The sequence below is a fragment of the Clarias gariepinus genome, chromosome 11 (assembly GCF_024256425.1).
Source record: "Clarias gariepinus isolate MV-2021 ecotype Netherlands chromosome 11, CGAR_prim_01v2, whole genome shotgun sequence".
In the NCBI taxonomy this organism is placed as follows: Eukaryota; Metazoa; Chordata; class Actinopteri; order Siluriformes; family Clariidae; genus Clarias; species Clarias gariepinus.
The window spans coordinates 25,773,677-25,785,646 of record NC_071110.1 but is presented as its reverse complement, the minus strand read 5'-3'; positions in this window follow the sequence as shown (position 1 = coordinate 25,785,646).

The window sequence follows — 11,970 nt, the reverse complement described above, 5'->3', positions numbered from 1 at the left end:
ATTGAACTCTATTTTAAAGCAGCACCATGCACTACAAACTCCACTACATGAACTATAAGCCTCAGCACTGTGGAACATTTGAATTGAACTTCAATTATATATAAGTAAATTAGCACTACAAGCCAATGTTTAATGTCTAATATCCAGAAGGCTTTTGGAAAGAGCTGGTCCTCAGTTTTTCTGTTGCACCAGAGAAAAACACAGGCTAGGCCATGTAGACATTTAATTTGGGGAAATAAAGGGATACATAGGCAAGAGGCAGAAACAGATTATTTACATTTACATTTACATTTAGGCATTTGGCAGACGCTCTTATCCAGAGCGACTTACAAAAAGTGCTTTAATGTTTACATAATTGGATACATACTTACACTAGGTTAACTAGGTTAACTAAGTGCCATTAGTCCAACACAACTAAGAAGAGGGTTTTTCCCGGGGGGAAACCAAAGATAGTTAAAGTCTCTGATGTACGGACATCTAGAGGAAGTTCATTCCACCACCTAGGTGCCAGAACAGAAAAGAGCCTGGATGAATGCCGCCCTCGATCCCTGAGAGATGGTGGGATGAGGCGAGCAGTGCTGGAGGATCGGAGGGAACGTGGTGCAGTGCGTGGTGTAATTAGCGCAGAGAGGTAAGTGGGTGCTGGGCCATTTTTAGCTTTGTAGGCAAGCATCAGTGTTTTGAATCTGATGCGCGCAGCTACAGGAAGCCAGTGCAGGGAGCGGAGGAGTGGGGTGGTGTGGGAGAACTTGGGGAGGTTAAAAACGAGACGTGCTGCTGCATTCTGGATCAGTTGCAGAGGACAAATCGTGGACAGAGGCAGGCCTGCCAGGAGTGAGTTGCAGTAGTCCAGTCTTGAAATAACAAGGGACTGAACAAGCACCTGAGTAGCCTGTGAAGAAAGAAATGGGCGAATTCTTCTGATATTGTAAAGAAGAAATCGACAAGAGCGAGTAAGGTTAGCAATGTGTGGGAAAAATGACAAATGATTGTCCAACAAGTATCACTCGTAGGAGCGAGTGTGTTGGGTGTGTGTCGCTCGTAGGAGCGAGCGTGTATGAGTGTGTGGGTGTCGCTCGTAGGAGCGCGTGTGTGAGTGTGTGTGTCGCTCGTACGGAGGAAGAGAAACACCACCCAGAAAGTCATAAAGCCAAACAAGCCAGATCCTGCAATTCCCGGTGGAGCGAGGCACATGTGCAACTAACTGGTTTGGCCAAAAGACTCACCCACTCTCCTCCATACTAAATTCTCTGCTAAGCTAGCACCCAAGTGGGAGGGTCCAGCAGAAAAAAAAAATAAAAAGGGGGCCAATAAATTACACTGTGTCATAGAGGAAACCTACAAAAACCATACATACACCAGAAGTTTTGGGGCGGAGGGGATTCTATGTATCGCAACCACATAAAGGGCACTTTTATATAGGTAAAGGTAAGCCGGCTCACTGTTAAAGAAGCTGCGGTGCCTTATTAATCGTGCCCAGGAAGGTTTTATTTGCCTATGAACTAAGGTTTGTTGGTTCCCGCTTGAGCTCTCGCGAGAGTGCGCCGCCGGTCCACACGGGAAGATGGTGACACACGCGGACCTGGCTATAAAGCGCACCTGGGAAAATGCTCATGGAGGGAGAGAGTATAGAGATACAGCCATTTTTTCATGGGGTTCATAAAGAGTTTTGCGAAGATTGTTCCTTGAGGGTATTCCTTTTCATTTGGATTATCACTCCCTGGTCTCTCTGGAGCTCCAAAATCGTGCTCCCAGATTATTACCATCACTTCCACCACACACTTTACACCTTTTGGGTTGTTGATTACAATAGTTGTTGGTCTCTTATCTTGTGCTCAGCAGCTAAAGCTTCACCAGAGGCATGATCCCCTTTTAGTAATGATAAGGAAAAACAAACATTTTCCATATTTAGCTCAACTCAGTTCAAAAACAGTTCCAGTTTCAAAGCACGCTTATTTTTATAACAGTAAATAACTTAGCTAAATTGTCAAATGACGTGTTTCACATGCAAACTACAGTACCTTGGTACATACAGTATATTTGAAAACCAAATAAACATACAAAAATTGGGGTGTCTTGAATAACTACACATTATCACCATTGTTTAGCTGACATTATAGCAAATATATTTAGATATAGTTAATGATAATAGGACATCTATTTTAAGTAATATTGTTAAAAGTCTTTTGGCAGCATACAAAATGTTCAATGTTCAAATGTGTATAACACAAGTTTCGTTCTCTCAATGCATTGCATTTTCCTACAAATTATTTAGTTCTATAGGCAATATTTAGGAAACAGAATTATACTCACAAATAGCTAGCAATCCTCAAAAAAGGCAGTGTCTGTATATGTTGCTCACACGTGGAAAGTAGTGAGCAACATGACATGCACACACACTCAAAACAATGGTCAGCCAGTAGAGCGAACACAGAGAAGTGTCACCGCCTATGAGGGAGAATGGGAGCAACACAGGCGACATTGTTGGACCAACGTTTGGCCAACAGCAGTATCCACTGAGTTAGAGATATAGTTCTTTCAATGTTATTTACTGTATGTCAAGTCATGTCAAGTAGGCTTTTATTGTCATTTTAACCATTTACAGTACAGTTTAGTAAATGATGAAACGAAACAACATTCCTTCAGGACGAAGGTGCTACATACGATATAAAGTTACAACATAAATTAACAAAAAACTAACTAGCTAACTAACTAAGAAATCTAATTAGCTGGCTAGCTGAGACAAACCAGATTTAACATTAGAAATTAACAGAAATTCAACATAAATAGTTAAATAGTTGAAGTCCTATAAAGAAAAGACAACATAAAGTGCACTTGCAAATGTGCAAACAAGAGTCACAACACAACACAACAACATAATACGTTTTTAACACTCTGTAGTAATAATTTGAGTTAGTGGAATGAGAAACAGCAAACATTTACTTGTACGTAGATAGCAGCAGAGACAGGAAATTTTTTTTGTGCAAATAAATATTGTGCAAAAGAGCAGTTTCAGGTTGGTATGTACAATTGTTAGATGGTTGTTGGTCAGTGTGTTTGTGCATGTCTGTTTATCAGTTCAGTCCCAAGACTATTAAGGTGCGTGATTGATTGTGTGTGTGCGTGTGGAATAAATATTAATAAAAAGAAATATGAAAAAATAGTAAAATAAACTGTACAAATAAGGGCATAATAAAATATTACAAAATATGTGTGTGGGGGGGGTATATATAAAAATTTTAAAGTGTCAATAGCTGTGTAAAATATGCATGAAAAGTGACTTAAGAAAGTGTCATGTGCAATGGTCAGATATAAATATGTATTACATGAGCGTGTCCGTGATTGTCCAGTCAATGTCAATGTTTAAAAAGATATTCCTCCTGTCTGGTGGTGTGATTGAGGGACCTTATTGCCTGCGGGAAGAAGCTCCTCCTCAGTCTCTCTGTGTTGGCCTTCAGGGAGCGGAATTGCTTCCCAGATCGCAACAAAGAGAACAGTCCATTGTTGGGATGGCTGAGGTCCTTCACGATCTTCCTGGCCTTGGTCCAGCACCGCTTGCTGTAGGTCAGGGAGCTCAGTGCGGATGATGCGCTCAGCTGATCGGAGCACCCTTTGTAGAGCTCGTCTGTCCTGCATGGTGCTGTTTCCAAACCAGGTCGTGATGTTTCCCGTCAGGATGCTCTCTATGGTACAGGAGTAGAAATTCTATGGCGTTATATTCCTGCCACAATTCTGAGCGCGTGGTTTGACATTTTAAGAGCAGACAAAGCACTCTATGCGCGTGCAATGTCTCCACTGCGCGCTTAACAGCTCGATTCTGCGCGTGCAGAGTCTTCCCTGCTCGCTCAACATGTTCTCCCTGCACGCGCATGCAACGTTTATTTTCTGTGCGTGCTCGACTCTGCCTGTACGCGCGCTCAACATTGTCCAGTGTTACAAAACTGCCACAAAACCAGCCAATCACAGACATCCCCACACACCTTCTGATTGGTTGTTTATCCTCCAATCAAGTGGCACTACTATCGACCGCTTAACGGAAGCATCGTAAATAAAGATTTATAAGTAAAGCGACCGAGTTGTCCGATTTGAATTTTAGTCGATGTAGTCTAACAATAAGCTATATGGATAATAAGATAAGTAAATAAAAACATACAATGGACAAACGAAACTGGTATATTCTTATACTTCATTAAATAAAAAATAAATACTATAATATTTGTTTATAATATTTAAAAATTAAAAAAAACTTTGTTTACATTGCTTATCTTATATAATTATATAATTTCTTTTCATTTGTATATAATTATATGTAATTTTAATTTTGTATCATTTTCTTTTGATTTTGTAAAGCTGCTTTGAGACAATGACCATTTAAAAAATTTTAAATTTACAAATTATAGTATGCGTTATGCGGTCGATATTGGCAGCTGATAGAGAAGGAACAGCCAATCAGAAGTAGTGCGTGGATGTCTGTGATTGGCTGGCTTTGTGGCAGTTTTGTAACACTGGTCAAAGTTGAGCGAGCGTACAGGTAGAGTCGAGCGCGCACATAAAATAAACGTTGCACGCGCGTGCAGGCAGAGTCGAGCGAGCACAGAATCGAGAAGTCGCGGGCGCACAGAATCGAGAAGTCGCGGGCGCACAGAATCGAGAAGTCGCGGGCGCGGAGAACATGTTAAGCGAGCAGGAGAGACATTGCAAGAATCGAGTTGTTGAGGGTGCAGTGGAGACATTGCATGCGCATTGTCTGCTCTCAAAATGTCAAATCACGCACTCAGAATTGTGGCAGGAATATAATGCCATAAAATTCCTGAGCACCTTAGAGGGCAGTCTGAAGTCTCTCAAGCGTCTGAGGTAGTAGAGACACTGCCAGACCTTTTTCACCACGGTGTTGATGTGACAGGACGGCATGACAGGTCCTGCGTGATGTGAACACCGAGGTATCGGAAGCTGTCCACTTTCTCCACTGGGCTCCTGTTGATGATGGGGGTCTGGTAGTTCCTCTCCTGCTTTGTACTAAAGTCCACTATCAGCTCCTTTGTCTTGCTGACATTCAGGAGGAGATTGTTCCTCTGGCACCAGTTCTCCAGATTTTCTCGATCTCCTCTACGTAGGCCGACTCATCATTGTTGGTTATCAGGCCCACCACGACAGTGTTGTCAGCAAACTTGATGATGGCGGTGGCATTGGTAGTGGCCACGCAGTCGTAGCTGTACAAAGAGTACAGCAGGGGGCTCAGAACACAACCCTGGGGGGCTCCAGTGCTGAGAGTGAGTGAGGCTGAGACATGTCCGCCCATCCCTACTGCCTGTGGTCTGCCAGTCAGAAAATTGGAGATCCACTGACAAATTGATGAGCTGAGTCCCAGGTGCTCCAGCTTGGTGGTAAGTGTGGAGGGAATTATGGTATTAAATGCAGAGCTGTAGTAGATGAAAAGCATTTTAACATAATTCCCTTTCCTAGTGTCCAGGTGAGTGAGCGATGTGTGGAGGAGATGTGAGATTGTCTGTGGAACGGTTCTGGCGGTATGCAAACTATAGTGGGTCAAGTGTGTCTCTGACCAGGCGTTCAAAGCACTTCATCACTACTAAGGTGAGGGCTACAGGGCGATAGTCATTGAGTGAAGCAGGATGAGGTTTCTTCGGGACAGGAACAATGATGGACTCTTTGAAGCATGTGGGGATCACCGACTGAGATAAAGAGATGTTGAATATCGCAGTGAACACAGGTGCTAGCTGGTCTGCGCAGGCTCTGAGAATACAACCTGAGATGCCATCTGGTCCTGCTGCTTTCCTGGTGTTCACTCTCTTGAAGGCTCTCCTCACGTTATGCTCGGTGATGATGAACGCGTTTCCAGTGCTGGCAGTGTCTTCCTGTTTGCAGTCGTTAGCGCCGCTAGCATTAGCATTGCTAGCCTCTTTAGCTGCAGCCTCGAAGCGAGCATAGAAAGTGTTCAGCTCGTCTACCGCGTTCGTCATACCGGTTGTTGGTGTTTCGTAGTCCGTAATTGTCCTTAATCCCTGCCACAGGCTCCTAGAGTCACTCTGTTGGAGTTGTGACTTTAGTTTTCTCCCGTAGCGTTGCTTCGCCTCATTCACCACCTTCCGGACGTTATATGACGCAGCCTTGTATGGTTCCATGCCCCCCGACGCAAGTCCCGTGTTATAGGCAGCAGTGCGAGATCTCAGAGCGTCGAGGATGGTTTTATCCACCAACGGCTTCTGGTTGGGAAACGTTCTGATAGTCTTTTTCTCCACGGTATCATCCGCTAGTTTCCCGATGAATCCCACAATCGCTTCCATAAACACGCTGACATCATCATCTGAGCTGTTTCGGAACATGTCCCAGTGTGCGTCATCGAGTGCGTCCTGTAACGCGGCCACCGATTGGTCCGTCCAACGTGCCACCTTCCTCTGAACCGGAACTTTCTGTTTCAGCCTTTGTTTGTATTTTGGCATGAGGAAGATGGCGGCGTGGTCGGATTCACCAAACGGAGGGCGAGATTGTGCCTTGTAGCCTTCCTTGACTGTTGTACAGCAGTGGTCCACTGTCCTTTCGCCCCTGGTGGGGCAGGTGATATGTTGATGAAAGTTCAGTGCTGCGCGTTTGAGGTTGGCACTATTAAAGTCCCCCGCCACAATAAGCGCAGTGTCCCGGTGTTGTGTTTGGTGCTGTGTGAGTGCCTTATGCAGCTCGCATAAGGCAGTGTCCGTGTCTGCTTGTGGTGGAATATAAACAGCGCTGATTATGACCGATGTAAACTCCCGAGGTAAATAAAAAGGACGACACATGATGGACAGTAGTTCCAGATTTGGTGTGCAGGAGCATGTCAGAGGAACAACACTCGCACTGTTGCACCAGCTGCTGTTCACCATTAAACACACGCCGCCTCCCCTTGACTTCCTCGAGTTCCGTGTCCTGTCCATGCGGTGAACCGAGAAGAACTCGGCCGGCTGGATGGCGTGGTCTTGCACCGCTGGGTTCAGCCATGTCTCCGTGAAGCAGAGGAGATTGCAGTCCCAAATGTCTCTCTGGAACTTTATCCTGGCCCTGAGGTCATTGAGTTTGTTTTCCAGTGACTGGACGTTGGCGAGCAGGATGCTAGGCAGAAGTGTGCGGTGTGCACGAGCTCTTAGCCTGTTCCTGATGCCGGCTCGTTTCCCTCAAGGCTGCTGCTTCGCCTCGCATCATTTGTTTTCGTTGTCGATGTTAAGCCAACAGAGTAGAGCTATCTGGGATTATATATGCTATTATACAAAACACAGATTTATATTTTAGTGTAAATGGTTCAATTCAGAGGAAGTCTCTCACCCGAAATTATTATATATACACTTTTAATCACCTCCCAATTCCATGTTCTTTTCTGATTTTTTTTTATTTCTTTCCACATTCTAAAACAACGCTGAAGGGATTTAAATATACAATAATCACCCTTGAGCCATTTGATATTGAGATGTTTGTGCTACTTATGTTCTGTAAATCCTTTATGATGGCTCTGAGGTGCAGATTTTTGAGACTTGTGCCGTAATTCTAAATGAACTTCTCCTTGGTTCTGTTCTTGCTTTCCTGGGGTGGTCTTCATGAGAGTTAGTTTCATTATTATGCACCGTGAGGGGTTTAGCAAATCCACATGACTATACTGTTTGTCCGTTCTGGCATCACGTTCATAAGTCAGATTTGTTCTTAAGTATGACAAGGTTAGTCTTATACACCTTTGACATGAATATATAATGTAAAGCATATGTGGCGGTGTGGTGGGTGTCTTTTCTCTATGTTGGGAAATTTAAACAGAAAATTCCTTTAGACCAACATTAAAAGACTAAATTACCGATTACGCCACCCAGGATTGGTTACCTGGGAAAAGTTTAAGACACGCAGGTTTGAATCTCTCAGTGAGAACACAGGGACATGAATACAAAAATACAAATTTTTATTTATACAGGAAATTTCCAGATCACACAATATCAAAATGACCGTTAAAACAGTTTAAAACATCCCCAGCAAAGAAAAGAAATTGGAGCTGGGAGATTAACCGTAGAGAGGCAGGCTAGGTACAGGACTACACTCCTTCACGACAATAAATAACCACACGTGCACCAACCTCACACTAGTGAAAATGTAGTACCACTCCACACTTGGTAAACAAGCACACCACTCTATAAGCAACTAGCCTGCCTTCTCTCCATTCCCAGCTCCTAAAAGAAAAAAACAAAAACAAAAAACAAATTTAATTACAAAACAAAAAAAAACCACAAAACAAAAAGACAAATACAGCTGCAAAGCAACCTCCAAACGTGGAGGACAAATAAAACTGAAGCGTTAGTCAGTGAATTACATGCAATGGCAGACAACACCAAGCAAAGCAGCACAAAACAAAATATAGAAATAAGCCAGCCCAAGGCAGCAGCACAAGCAAAGCAAAGAGCTGTTAAAGAAGCAAAACAGAAATCGAAAACAAAAATAGCTGTCACAAGGACAAAAACAAAATAAACCAAAACAATCCACTAAAGCAAAACAGCAGTGCTGAAGCTGCAAGCCAAGCTGTAAGCGACAAAGCCAATAACAGGTGAGAAAAGCACGCTTGCCAGCTGATCCATTTACCACGCGATGCAGACCACATCCATCTGGCGGCCACTCCAACGATACGGTAGCATTCGTCTCCTGCAGTACACGCGCACAAATTGCGCCGCTCTTTTAGAAAGGGTAAATATACCTAGACGGCAATACGCTGCTCCTCCACTGCCTCGGACACAATAAATATCTGAGAAATCGCCGGCTCCCGTACACCGGAACTAGACGACACACTTCCGGAAGCGCCACCTGGGGGTGAATTAGCGCCACACCTGGTTGATCTTGCCGCACCCTTTTATACTCTAAACTACACCCAATAATTAATCTCAGGTGCATAGCTGGAAACCTGGAAGGAAGTACGAAGCTCCTTCTCACCACAATCTACCCTCCCCCTTTTTCATCATCGGCCCGATGATGAACTCCAACTGTCAAACCTATTTCCAAGGTCGAAAAATAGTAGTTACAGAATTAAACACCAAGTGGCTCAAGGATAAACCACCTACTGCACGGGGAAGATGATGGGGGTTCGAATGTCGCCCAGCTGTTACTCGCCCAGTACGTCGTAATAAATTCTCGCTCCCTCCAGATTCCTGTGCTGGCACCAAATGAGATGTAGATCTTTGAGACAGTTCTATCGGGACATCAGCTACCAAATTACTAGGTTCAGTAGGCCTAGGCAACACATTTACTGCTCGAAGGCAATTGGGCAAAGACGCATCCGGCGCATCTAGCTGAACCCTAACCGCCAACCCTTCCTCAGGGATTACACCCACCGAATCTAGCTCTTCCTCCGGGGACACCCCAGACAGCTCCACAAATTCCTCCGTAGGCACCCCCTCGGGGGAATCCCTTCGGATGCGGCTTTTAAGCAATGACCGGTGCACCGTTTTAACCTTGCCCAAATCATCCACCGGAGCAATCGAATAAACTGCACCACCTCCAGATGGTGCCCGTACCACTTGGTACACAACTGGGCTCCAAAGATCCTGAATCTTATGACGACCCCTACCACTATAATCCCTGAGGTACACCAATTGGCCTTCTATCAGAGGCACTTCCTGTACCTGCTGGTCATGTTTTAACTTCCGTCTCTCAGCCATAATCTTTAACCGGTCTCGTGCCCCATCGAATGCCACCTGTAACCTGTTCTGGTGCTCCAATACCCACTCATTCACACTACCTGGGGCCGGCTCTGATACTCGTCCCAACAAGAAATCAACAGGCAGTCGCGGTTCCTGACCAAACATTAAAAAATAGGGTGACTCACCTGTAGATTGATGGGGAGTGGTGTTATAACAAAAGAGGACCTGCGGCAAACATGCTACCCAGTCTCTCTTCCGAGAAGCTGGCAACGCCCGCAGTAGATTGTGCAGAGTGCGGTTAAAGCGCTCACACTGGCCGTTCCCAGTCGGGTGGTACGGTGTGGTGCGAGACTTTTGTACCATATACAGGTCACAAAGCTGCTGGATTAATACCGATTCGAAATTCCGCCCCTGATCCGAATGGAGACGACTTGGTACACCGAACTTATAAAACCACTCTGTGATCAAGACTTGCGCCACGGTAGCAGCCCGCTGGTCACGTGTTGGCACAGCAAGGGTATATTTACTAAAAACATCAGTCATCACCAGCACATTCTCAAACCCTGAACTAGAAGGCTCCAACAACGTGAAGTCAACAGCCAGAATTTCATTTGGCCTAGAAGCCAACAGATGGCCCATAAAACTTTTAACCAAGGGCCGTGTATCTTTGCTAGACTGGCACCGCTCACACTCCTGACACCAACCTGCAATATCAGCTGACATACCTGGCCAATAACACCGCTGGCGCACCAACTCTGCAGTGCGCTCTACCCCCTGATGTCCGTGTTCCTGGTGCAGTTGAGAAAGAATCTCAGATTTTAATACCACAGGCAATAGCAACTGTAGAGCTTCCTCCCCCCCCTTGGGAGAATAAACTCTACGATAAAGTACACCATCCTGCTCTACCAACCGTTCCCATTGACGCAACAGAGTCAGGGCCCTAGTGGACATCTGCTGCCGCTCCTCTGGCCTAGGACGAGCCTTACGCCTCCAAAAGGGCAAAACCTCAGATATAATGGGATCTGCCTCCTGCAAAAACCCCACATCACCTAATGAGTAACCAGGGAAAGTGGTAATCATTGCCTGCTTTGCCTCCACCGATACTGCTTCCAAAACCTGCTGCAATGGCTTGGGCACCTCGCTCCCTGGAAGTAATCCACCCAGCACCCCACTCTCCGGAGTGTTCTGTCGAGAAAGAGCATCAGCATTTTTATTACTTTTCCCAGACCGATAACGAATGTCAAAATCAAACACAGCAAGCTGAGCAGCCCACCGCTGTTCTGTAGCCCCAAGCTTCGCTGTAAACAGATGACTAAGAGGATTATTATCAGTAAACACCACACATCGACTTCCCAAAAGGTACTCCCTAAACTTTTCAGTCATCGCCCACTTTAGCGCCAAAAACTCCAATTTCATAGAGCTGTAATTCGACAAATTACGCTCGGTAGGTCTCAAACCACGGCTGGCGTACGCAACAGGTCTGACCTTACCTCCTTGTTCCTGAGAAAGGACTGCTCCTAGTCCCCCATAGCTGGCATCCACTTCCAAAATAAATGGAATAGAAAAATCCGCATACGCCAATACCGGAGCAGTGGTAAGCCTTACCTTCAACTCCTCAAAGCTTGTTTGACACTGCTCACTCCAGGCCTCCACAAATTTCAACCCTGCACGTTTCTTCGGCAGGACCTTAGTTCCAGAGAACTCGGCTACCATCCTATGCAGAGGGGCTGCAATTTTAGCAAAGCCCTCTACAAACCGCCGATAGTAACTGGCAAACCCCAAAAAGGAACGCAACTCCGTAGCGTTAGATGGGCGACGCCATTGTGATACCACCTGAACCTTACCTGGGTCAGTTGCCACTCCCTCAGCAGAGATCACATGGCCCAAATACTTTACCTGAGACTGCAAGAAAACACACTTCTCTAGCTTAGCTTTAAGACCCTCCCTTTCCAATCGGCGCAACACTACCTCCAGACGCTCTAGGTGCTGTTCAACAGAAGAAGAAAACACAATTATATCATCCAAGTACAACAGGAGTGATTGACACTTCTGGTCTCCAAACAGACGTTCCATTAACCGCTGAAATGTACTAGGAGCATTACAAAGCCCAAATGGCATCCGATTCCACTCGAACAGCCCAAATGGGGTGCAAAAAGCAGTCTTATGTCGATCCTCCTCAGCAACGGGAACTTGATTGTAGCCACTAGCCAAGTCCAGTGTAGAAAACCAACGAGCACCAGTCAACATATCCAATGACTCCTCAATGCGCGGCAATGGAAACGCATCCTTCCTAGTTTTGGAGTTTAACTGACGATAG